Source organism: Mustela lutreola, chromosome 1 (assembly GCF_030435805.1).
Source record: "Mustela lutreola isolate mMusLut2 chromosome 1, mMusLut2.pri, whole genome shotgun sequence".
Lineage (NCBI taxonomy): Eukaryota > Metazoa > Chordata > Mammalia > Carnivora > Mustelidae > Mustela > Mustela lutreola.
The window spans coordinates 256,494,964-256,507,373 of NC_081290.1; the positions used below are offsets into that span (position 1 = coordinate 256,494,964).

At 38.2% G+C, this 12,410-nt stretch overlaps 1 long non-coding RNA gene across 1 annotated transcript in view; it reads left to right on the top strand.

Moving 5' to 3' along the window:
- The first annotated feature begins 690 nt into the window (after nt 1-690).
- LOC131810804 (uncharacterized) overlaps nt 691-12,410 on the top strand; it is a 41,462-nt gene continuing 29,742 nt past the window's right edge. The window contains exons 1-3 of the long non-coding RNA XR_009345721.1: nt 691-1,724; nt 7,404-7,515; nt 9,802-9,869. This is a non-coding gene — a long non-coding RNA (uncharacterized LOC131810804). The remainder of the gene's footprint in view (nt 1,725-7,403; nt 7,516-9,801; nt 9,870-12,410) is intronic.

Below are 12,410 nucleotides of genomic sequence, written 5' to 3' on the forward strand. Positions count from 1 at the left end.
TAACAGTATTCATTGTTTTTGTACCACACCCAGTGCTCCATGCAATACGTGCTCTCTCTAATACCCACCATCTCATTCCCCCAACCTCCTACTCCCCGCCCCTTCAAAACCCTCAGATTGTTTTTCAGAGTCCATAGTCTCTCATGGTTCACCTCCCCTTCCAATTTCCCTCAGCTCCCTTCTCCTCTCCATCTCCCTATGTCCTCCATGTTATTTGTTATGCTCCACAAATAAGTGAAACCATATGATAATTGACTCTCTCTGCTTGACTTATTTCACTCAGCATAATCTCTTCCAGTCCCATCCATGTTGCTACAACATGGGTATTCATCCTTTCTGAGGGAGGCATAATACTCCATAGTGTATATGGACCATATCTTCCTTATCCATTCATCCATTGAAGACCCACCCCATTTTTAATCAGTCTTGAGACAGTTTTCTACAAATCTTATCCCTCCATAATTTTCCATATTCATCTTGATCCACCCATCGTTCTTGAACTCTGTTACAAAGTGGGGTTTTTTTGTTTGTTTGTTTGTTTTCTTTTGTTTTGCCTTTGTTTTTTTTTTTTTTTAAATTTTTTATAAACATATATTTTTATCCCCAGGGGTACAGGTCTGTTGTTTTTAATTTTCAGTTTTCCTTTATGGAATTTGTTGTAGCTCATCCTTAAGCTGTTGTTATCTTGAAATTTTATTTCCATTTTGGAATGCAACCCCTAGTAATTGACTCCATGAAGACTCAGTTCTTATATGTTGGTGGTGTCTCATGTATTCATACCACCTCCTGATCCTAAATTCTCTTTTCAAAGTTGTTCTATCTTTTACCCATTTATTGCCATGACCAAACTATCTATATCCCAGCTTTAAACTTAAAAACTTAAAATTTTACTACTTTAAGCCTTGATCTTTGATCTTAATACTTAGATGAAGAATAGAAGTTTTGGAAGAAAGCAAAACTTCTGTACAACCTAAGGAGATATCTTATGAAGAAATAACCTTTCTCTTGCCTTGGTAAAAATGTTGACCACATGTATTTCAATTCAGTTTATGTCATAAAGTTATAAAGCTAAAGACTGCTTACTCACAGAGATGGTTATGGAGGAGTCTGTGTCTATCAGACTTCATGCCTTTAAATTAAAAAGGCTATCACCATGTCATTCAAACAGAGGTAATAAAACATGAGTATTAGGTGGACCTATGGCTTCGAACATGGCAATTACCTTGCCTCTCTCGCTTTTCTTCTGTCTCTATTGTTTGCACTCATTACTGTTCAATTTCTACCCAGCTCTAGAGCCTCGTATATTTGTCTCCAATGTTTTCATGTCCCAAACTTGCCAACATATTTGCTTTCTCTGTTCTTGGTGGTTGGGATGCCTGGGAAAATCTTCTGCACTCCAGTTTTTTTCTGCTCCTGGATACTCACAGTAGCTACCTGGCATTCCTTCACTTCCCCTGTCCCTAAGAACATAAAAACCATGAAAAGTGAAGTGAAAGTGGTAACTTGAAGAAAGTTCACTACACTGTTGTTGCTACCTTGCAAAGGAGCTGTGGATTCTTGGGAGGCCTCAGAGAAGCCATGGATGGCTCCGAAAAAAAAAAAAAAAAAGAACCTGGGTTTTAATCTACCTTTGACCTATAAATGTTTACATCAGATTATCTCCTAGGAGTCAGAAAACAATATGGCTCTGCCAGTGGATGACACATGGATGAGGTTCAGACAAGGTATGAAAACAGAACAGTGGCCTTGTGCTTGGCAGGCATTCTTATTACCTCCCATAAGAATGTAAACTTGTATTTTGTAAGCTCTACCTTTTTGAATATTGCTTATTTCTCTTTGCATGTGTGTGTGTGTGTGTGTGTGTGTGAGTGTGTGTGTTTGCTTTCATAATGTCCTTACAAAATTTCACCCATAATCAGTTGAAATACGAGTAAAAAAAAAAAAAGGGTCACGATTCCATTTTGTTTTTTAAATATTTGTTATTTAAATAAATATTTGTTAATACTTCCTACATGTCATGACTGTGCTCAGTGCTAGGGTTAACAAGATGAAAAAGACAGATACAAGCCCTGCCCTCACAGGATATAAAGTCCATAAATGTTTTGTAGGACAAAGAGAGGAGGGAAAGCCAGTAAACTCAAAAGGACAAAGCATGTAAGAGTGGCAGAATCCAAAGAGAAAAGAGACATCTTAGGGACTAAAAACTGAAAAATCTTTGTACAGTTTCCATTGGCTTCCTTTTCTACAATAGATGGTTTTCTCAAGAGCACTCTTAGCTGGGCCTTCAAAAGATTTTATTCAAAGTGATTCTCTTGTAGTCTTTAACCCTGCCTGCAGAAGGTTTCTTAGTAATTCTAATACAGGTTCTATCCAGTTTGCCTCTAGTCTCTACCCATATGTAGGTCCACCTTCATGTCTCTTTTAACGATGAATGTTATGACTGGCCTGAGACTATTCGCTTTCATCTTTGTAACTTGTCTTAGTGGGCAAATTCCTCTTTCTAAAAAAAAAGTAACCAGTAGCGTGACAGTAAATATTTAGTCCCCAGCTCTATGAAGAAGAGTATGTGTAGGTATAGATATATACAGTACATATATACAAATTTGTTATAAATTTTAGCAACATCAAGTACATGTATTACAAATAATAAAATATATGATATTTTTGTCAAAAATTCTATATTGGGAACTAATTCTCACAGAGTGTTTGTTTGTTTGTTTTTGCTAAACCCTTTCATCCTTACCTGCGCTGTGGTTTCAGTTGATGAATGACTATAGTTCTGACATGAATGCTCCCTGGTATTTTCATTTCCATTAACTAGTAATACAGAAGAAGTATGTTGGAATTTTATTCATTTCTCAGTGATGACTACAGCTTATTTGCCGAATTTGATAAAAGTTTTAGAGTATAGCGAGATTATTTTCTCAAACACTTATAGACATAACATGCTGTTAAAGTGCAATCTGTGTTATTAACTTTTTCTCCAGCACATTCTTAAGTCTCGATAGTCAGCAAAACAATAAATCAAGCCCTGACTTATATTTCAATGCTGTGGATATGCCCACCGTGGCTGATTTTAAGCTACTAACATGATAGCACTGAATGTAGGCTTAGGAAGAGATGTCTGGCAATATACCATTAAAGTATTTCCACTTTACAGCTATCATAGGTGTAAATAATCTCAAAAGCACATATTATATCAAACATAATAAAATCATTAGTAGTGGTGGGTTTTGAGGATTTATTGACTTTGTTTTTAACATTATTTAATTATAAATTTATATAATAAAAATTTTAATAATAGTTATGTATAACAATCAGTTTGCCAACTTCCTGGAAATTTAACACCAAACTGACTCCGGCATACCACTCAGTCTAGTAACCCTTTGGTTTTAGCAGAGTTATCCTCAGTCTTAATTCCCAGAGCAGACTGAGAAAGAGTAATACAATCAGTGGTATGGCTTTGCGATTATATATTATTGTTTCACATCTTCATCCCTATTTTGAGACTTTTAAGATTTTAGAACTCGAATTTGCAAGCTGTGTGCAATTGTAATTTGAAGCCTATGCAGGGACTTTGGATGTGCTTTCTTGGTAGTAAGCTTTTCACCTTGCAGTGGTTTCAGAAGAAAGAAGAGACACTTGGTCCAATTTGCACACTAACTCCCTGCTGCATAGATTTTAGTCCCTGAAGAGGTCCTTGAAGCTTTGTTCCTTTAATGGGAGCAGAGACTTGTGGCAAATGGGGTGAGGGCTTACCTGGTTAAGAAGCAATGTTTAGACAGGAAGAAGAGCGAGAAGGAATGGGTCTTCTTTGCTAATGTCAGAATGTTTTTGAAATTCCAATCTTCTTGAAAATGAGTGATTAAGGAATGAACTAAAAAATAGGTAGTTCTGGGGGGGGGAAGAATGTCACATTATTGATAAAATGGTAATCCAGATGTCAGCTAAGTTTATGTACTCCTTGAAAGTTTAGAAGAATTGATCTAGGGTCTATAACCCATAACCATGTGGAAAATGGCTCTAGAAGAAATGCAGCCATGCTGACATCTTGATTTTGGAAGCCCATTTTGGACTTCTGACCTACAGAACTCTAAGACAATAAATGCACATTGTTTTAATCCCTTGAATTTGTGGTAATTTGTTGTAGCCCAAGAGGAAACTAATACACCCTCTTTTCTATCGGCAGGGATTTGATGTAAAGGTTTTCCTATGAACATAAAGGGCAGCACAGAATTGTTGATGGGTTTGCTTTTCAATTGCTCCAATTTTGGGGAACACACTCAATATCCCCACAAAGTCTCTATCTGTGGCTTTGGTGATGTAGTTGGATTTTGCTCTCTGATATCCCATGCACTAAATGAGAGGGGTCCTTTTTCCTGGAACCTCACCATAATATCCCCTAAAGTTACTAAAGTAGCCAGGGGAATCACCATCATCCTAAACAGCACAAAGCCACAGCTCAGGCTGCTCGGCAGTATCTGTGTGACAGCTCCATTAGAGGGGTGTGTCACACAGCCATTATCCAGTCACATCTTAAGTGCAGCCCGCTGGGCTCAAATACCACTTTAGGAAGCAACAAATAATTTTCTGTTATTGGAGAGGGTCGCTGCAAGTCTCCTCCTGCTCTTTGGCACTTGTTTCCACAGCCCATTGCTGTTACAAAGTGAAAACCCAGCATTAAACGTTTAATTCTGAAATATATTTTCTCAAGAGGTGTTCTTTTGAGCTCCCTGGATTTTGAAAGTTGTTTTTTTTTTTTTTTTTCCTCCCCACCCTTGACTGCAAGCTCTCTCAGCCCTAGGCACCCCTGCTGCTGGTCATTGAAGGATAAAGGATGGAATGATTGCTTTCTAGAGTGGGTAATCACTGGTCTCAACACTCCATCAAATAGCATCATCAACAGAGGGCAAGTGGGGAAGCTGTTTTTACTTGCCTGATGGCTGAAGGCTGTGGCTGCTACCTCTAGTCAGGAGCTCAACTTTCTCCTGCACACTGGGTAGAAGTTACCACACAAACAATTTCAGGTAGAGATAGGAGACTAATTATGCCTATTTGGGAGATTTAAAAGCATGCTTTGGTGACATTCAAATCTGGGTTGGAATTGCAGGGTTTGTAGTTCCTAGCTGTGGATATTAGACAAGGCATCTCTTCAGGGTCCTTGCCTGTTGAATGATGATAATACTTCTCTTTTGGCAGGGTCTTATGAAGACCTCAGAGATAATATGTGGTGTAAAGTGCCTAGTACAGTGCTTGGCATTGTACTGAAGAACTACTCAGGAAATTCCAATTCTCATTATTAGTAAATATTAAAACAGCTTCTGAGTTAGTCTCCTCTTGCATTGGTTATTAGTTTAACAGCTTCATTTTTTCAGATGAGGAAGGTAGAGCCCAGGAAGTTTTAGCAACTTGCTCAGGTTTCAGATGGCATGCCACTGGCCAGAGCCAGTTCATTTTTGCTCAGTGCTTTGCAAAAATGTGGCTCAACATCATTTGGTAGCTTGATAGAAATTCTGAATCTTAGGGCCTATTATAAAGTCAGCGTCTCTGGGGACAGAACCCAGGAACTGATATTTTAACATGCTCTCCTGGGGTGTCTGGGTGGCCCAATTTGTTGAGCATCCGACTCTTGGTTTTTCCTCAGGTTATGATCTCATGGGTCATGAGCTCTAGCCCCACGTTGGCTCTGTGCTCAGTGGGGAATCTGCTTGAGGATTCTCTCCTGCCCCTGCCCCCTACTTGTGTGCATGCATGTGTATGTGCATTCACTCTCTTTGTAAGATAAATAAATAGATCTTTTTAAAAATGCTCTTCTGGTAATTCTTAAGTTCAAGAGACACTGTTCGAACTCATGGCCCAGATCTCATTCCAATATAGCTTGCTGACCTTCTAGCTTCAGCTCTAAGATGTTGCTGTCATCCTGGACAATTTAATCTAAAGCTAAACTGATATAACTGACCATGTTGAGACCCAACAGGAATCATCCTCTCTCTTTTTCCCTCTTCTTCCTGTCCACATATGGGCATACTCATGTGAAAATAAAAATGCTGCTGACTAGCCCCAAATCAGAAAATGTATCAGCTATAGCAGAAGGACCACTAGTAGGAATCTCTTTGGTGTGACACCAAAAAGAAATAACTGTGCTGCTGGAGCAATGCAGTGCACATAAGGGGAAATATGTGCTTTGAGCTCACTCCATGTTGCCTGGCATTTGGCAAGATGGTTGGAGACAGCCAGGCTATGTAGTGGGTGGCAATGGCGGGAAATGCTGTTGACTCATGGGCCTGATGTCAGATATTTAGATGACTGATTGATGTTCAAAGCTCCATCTGCTTATTTAATCAAGCCTTAGAGACTTCCTCTTGGCCTTTCCATTAAAACCAGTAACTTTGGAGACTGTATAATAGTGATTGAGAGCCTGAGCTTGAAGACAGGCAGACTTGGGTTTGAATCTTTTCTCTGAAGCTTGCTGCATGATCCTGGACCCTACATTTATTTTTGAATCTCAATGTCTTTATCTCTTTGCAGGAGGAATTAGCAAACTTTTTCTGAAAACTTCTATCTCAACTAAGCAACCCTGCCGCTGTAGCATGAACATAACTATAGCTAATACGTAAATGACTGGTGTGGCTGTGTAATGAAACTTTATTTTTACAATAGACAGCGGGCTGGATTTGGACAGCAATTTGTTGTTTCTTGGCCCCTACTCTAGAGCAAATAATGGCATTTTTTTACATTTTTTTGAAGACTAAATGTGATTTTATATATACACATATAGAGGATACATATATATCTTATATAAAGTATAAGTATATAAAGTATAAGTAAAGTATAAGTATATATATGTGTATATATACATAAAGTATAAGAAAAGTATAAGTATACAACAATTGGTACTTATATTTGTAGGCTATATCAAAATGCCACATTGGTACATATTTGAAAAGTGAGAGCTAGATGACAGAACTGATGTTCTGAATAAGGGCAAGGTTATAAATCTTATTCTTAATTAGCTATCCTCCCTGTTAGGACTTAGCGATATTTGAGCTGATGAAGATGATGATGATGATGATGACTATAAGAAGGAGAAGGAGGAGAACAGGAAGAACACATATTAAGTACGTGCTCTAATCTGGAATTATTAGTATGTTACTTGTACTTTATTTAATTCTCACAAACAACCCTATTAGTTGTATACTATCTTTTGCCCTCTTTTATATACAAAGAAATCAAGGCACAAGTTGAATAATTTGCTTAGTATCTTTGCTGAGATAGGAACTTAGTCTTGTCTCAGAGTTAACTCTCTCACCCATTAGGCAATACGGCTTAATATTATATAATAATAATAATAATAATAAATATAATAATATAATAATAATAATTATTATTATATTATAATACAGCCTAATACAACTCGAAGGCACACTGCCCTGATAATACGCACTGAGTACTAAAGAGAAGAAATGCCCCAGTGGATGCCTAGCCCACATGGATTTCAACCCTGAGCAATTTGAGGTATGCTCTTGTGTGGGGTTTCCAACTCCTTTGCTGTCTACCCCTCTCTATTCTCTCTTTAGTCTCTACTTAGGCCAACCAGTCTGAAGTCCCTTTTAAGGATTTGCTTTTGACTCTGCACACTGGCTCTATCTCCCTTGCTTCAAAACATCATAGACACTCTCATAATGACCGTGCCAACGTCTCTGCTGTCTCCCATCAACACTCTTCTTTTTCACCAGAACCCCTGCTCTTTTACTGGGTACTCAGTAGTTCTGAATGGAGACGCAGAGACACAGCAGATGAGATTCATTCTCAAGACATCAAGTAGGATTTTGCCAAAATATGTGGCAAGGAGTTTCTAAAGAGTCTGGTGTCCTGCCTCAGCATTTACTGACTACATCTACAGCTGTTTGTCCTGTGTCCCATGTCTGTGCTCCATCTGCTCATGAGTCTTAGATTCTCTGATGGCTTATTTTTCTCTCCCAGGCAAATGGAGGGCAACGCTGAGGACTGGAGAGGGATTATAGGATTCTATTCATATTCTCCCTTGCTCTGGTGATACGTCCTGGTATCAAGTTTCTCCTGGTCTGTGATATCTTGTAATCCAAAAAGGAATTTTTTCTCCCACCCCGCCCCCACCCCATACACACACCAAAGGGCCACAGCTAGCATGCACATTCTTGTTTCAGCTGTTAATTTGGAGGAAAGTATGACTAACCATGCCTATACTTATTGAAAGGTAGCAAAGCAAAGAAAAATAGTTTAATTATAATGTCACGATGCTGGATAATAATAATGACAATAACTACATTTACAGGGTTCTCTATGTGCCAGGCACTGTTCTAAGGTACTAGACGTCTTTTCTTACCAATGACAAATTCATTAGTCAAGATCAAGTGCGATTCAGCATTAAGAACATAAAAACTAAATGGCCAAGAAGAGGGAACATTCAGAAATTCAGACTATTTATTAATATGAGGATAGACACATTAAGGTCAGAGGAGGAGTAAGAAGTGCTAGGAACAGAATAAATTATAATATTGGAAACTCTGATACATGCTGGGCAGATATCTTGGTGACAAGGTTCTGAGGAGGATAGGGGGTAGAAAATAAGAAATGTAAGCTTTGTTGAATACTTAATAAGTGATATGTATTTCCTATACAAAATGTGATTTAGCTCTCCCCTACCAACACAATCTTAGTCAACTTGGGCTGACACACGAAAACACCATAGATGGGGTGGCTTCAACAACAGACATTTATATATCATAGCTCTGGAGGGTGGAAGTCCAAGACCAGCGTGCCAGCATGGTTGGGATCTGGTAAGGACACTCCTCCTGACTAGCAGCTGTCCATCTTCTCACTGTGTCTTCACATGGCCTTTCCTTGGTGCATGTGCATGGTTAAAGAGAGAGAGAACTCTTCCTCTTCTGATAAGGTTACCCATCCTGTGAGCTTAGGATCTCACCTTTATTACTCATTTAACCTTAACTACCTCTAAAAAGCCCTTATGTCCAAAAACAGTTACATTGGGGTTACAGCTTCAAGATAATGAATTTGGGAGGGACACAACTCAGTTCACAGCAAACACTATGAGAAAAGTAGCATTAAGTTTATAGTTGAGAAAACTAGTGTTTAGAGGAGGGGATAGCTTGTCCATGACCTCACCTATAGGATATGGTAAAGGAAGGTTCAAACCCAGGGACTCTGACTTCTGAGTCTTCCTTTATCCCCAGCCACTTGGGGGGATAGTGTGGGCAAGTCCATGGGACCCCTCTGTGGTACTGGCAACGGAGCTAAGCCTAATGGACCTACTCCTGTGTTAATTTTTCCCAGCAAGGTATGGCTTCTCAGATGAAGAGATAGGGAATGTGTTTTTTCTTTCTCTCTCTCTCTCTCTCTTTTTTTCTCTGCCTTTCTTAGATTATTGGTTCAAGCAGATGATCAGCCACTTTATAGAGAAATTAGTGGGCTCTGGAGATACTGAGAGGACTTCTGTGATTTTCTCCTGTCTGTGCCAACGAGAATGAGCTTTTGCTGTTTCTTTTTCACCCAATGCTACCAGGATTGTTAATGAAGCCTGAACCTTTCTGGTGGCAGGGTGACTATCTGCCCTCTAGGCCATCTATCTGGTTGACCGTAAGTAACCTCTCATTGTCTGTGGCAATAAATCCAAGCTGGGAGCCTCTCTGAGAGAAAGAACTTTTACAGCCTCATCTGTCTTCTCCCTAACGAATCTTCAGAATGTCTTTTAGCCATGCCAGGATTTTGTAGGTGATAACTTATCTCTCTTTATCCATTCAGCTTTGAAGTTTGCACATGGGCATTGTTCACCTCGTCAGGAAGAATCAGCTTTTCCATGAAGAAAGGAGGTGAGAAAGCTTCAAGCTAGGTCAGCCATGGCCACATTCTTCAGTGTGAGTTCTAGACAGATAGGCATGGGAAACTAAGAATAGATGCACAAATAGACCTTTAAAAAGGCACACAGAAAATGAAAATTAAGAGGGAAATATAGTGCCATTTCCTTTTATCATACTGGTAAAATAATTTTTTTTTAAGATGGCAAAAAATTCAGTTTTGGTGAGATTGCAGTGAAATGCTTAGTGTATTAAATTTCACAGCTTTTTTGGTGGGAAATATGTTGTCATATTTCAAAAGTCTTCAAAAAGTGCTCACCATTTGGGAAAAACAAATCAAATCAAAACTACAGAGAGATACCACCTCACACCAGTCAGAATGGCTAAAATTAACAACTCAGGAAATGATAGATGTTAGTGAGGAGGTGGAGAAAGGGGAACCCTCTTAAACTATTTGTAGGAGTGTAAACTAGTGCAGCCACTCTGGAAAACAGTATGGAGTTTCCTCAAAATGTTAAAGATAGAACTACCCTGTGACCCAGCAATTTCACTACCAGGCATTTAGCCAAAGGATACAAAAATAGTGCTTTGAAGGGGCATCTACACCCCAGTGTATATAGCAGCAATGTTCACAATAGCCAAAAATATGGAAAGAGCCCAACTGACTATCGACTGATGAATGGATAAAAAAGATGTAGTATATACATACAATGGAATATTACTTAGCCATCAAAAGAATGAAATCTGACTATTTGGAATGATGTGGATGGAACCAGAGGGTGTTATGCTAAGTGAAATAAGTCATAGAAAGACACATACCATAGGATTTCACTCATATGTGGAATTTAAGAAATAAAACAGATGAACCTAGGGGAAGAGAAGGAAAAATTAAATAAAATAAAAACAGAGAGGGAGGAAATTCATGAGAGACCCTTAACTATAGGGAGTAAACTGAGGGTTGCTAGAAGGGAGGTGGGTGGGGTGTGGAGTAAGTGGGTGATGGGCATTAAGGAAGGCACTTGTTGGGATGGACACTGAGTGTTATATACAAGTGAGGAATCACTAAATTCCACCCCTGAAACTAATAATAGATTATATATTAATTAATTTGAATTTAAATAAAATATTAAAAGGAAAAATAAATAAATAAAATGGTAGAAAAGAAGAAAGCACCTACTCTTTGGAACAGGTGCTCCACTTTAAAAAATGTATTCTAATAAACTAATCATGCACCTGCACAAACATTTTGCTGTGAGACATTTATTATAACAATTATAATAGTGAAAACTGGCATAACTAACTGCTAGCAAGTACATAATTAAGTAATTTGTGGTACATTAACTCAATGGAGTAATATCCAGAAATTGAAAACCTAGTATATTAAATATTTGTTGACATAGAAAGATACTTATGATACATTTCAAATTAAAAATAGGTTAAAAACAGTATATACAGTATGATTTATTATACATACTATATGTATTATATACATTTAAAGACTGGAAAGTTGTATGCCTAAGTTACTCTGTAGCCACAAATGGTAACATGATTGTAGTTTTCTTTGCGTTCCTATATTTTTATTAAAAATTTTAATACAATTAACGGGTCTCATTTTTCTAACAGAAAAAAAGTTTATGTTATAGTTATAGGAAGTTGGGATGCCTGGGTGTCTCAGTCAGATAAGCATCTGCCTTTGGGTCAGGTCATGATCCCAGGGTCCTGGGATCGAGTCCTGCATCTGGCTCCTTGCTCAGCAGGGAGCCTGCTTCTCCCTCTGTTTGCTGCTCCCCCTGCTTGTGCTCTCTCTCTCTCTGACAAACAAATAAATAAAATCTTTTAAAAAATAAAGTTACAGAAAGAAAGAACCAGTATCTTAGAATGTACACAGCACCAAAGGCGCAGGTATAGAATCCAGCCCTACTGAATGCCCCAACACCACCCACCCACTTTTCTTCCCCCTGTCTTATCTTCTCCTCTACTTTCCCTCATGATACAGCTCCTTTCCTTGGCTTTCTGTGACTCTGCACAGTCCAATTGGGTGAAATTGTGGAAACTTTGATAAATTGTCTACAGTTTAAAAGGAAGACACATTTACTAGGATGATTGGAACCATGAGAAAGGAGAAACTTATCTTTATTTGTAACTCAAGAAAGCCAGAATTTTTAACTCCTTTGGTTACAATGGAGAATCATAACATCTAAACTCTGGTTAGTGTCCAACTGAGGACAGTACAACAAGCAATTTCTACCTTGACTGGTAGTCCTACACTTATATGCTTATTTATATAAGGGTTTCCAACCTAGCAATGAAAATATGCTCATTTCACCAATATCTTTGCAATGAATTGTACTTCCTCTTCAAGAACAAGTCTTAAAATGTTTTGAGGCTAACAACTCCAATTAAAGCAAAATTACTCTTCTTAAAAATATTAGTTTTGAGAATAGAGGTTTCAAATGAAGCACATTTCATGAACTAACTTGCATGTATTCAAAATATTAATCATTGCGATCTCAAACCAAGTGATAACAATTATTTGAATTCTGGCATGGACTTTCT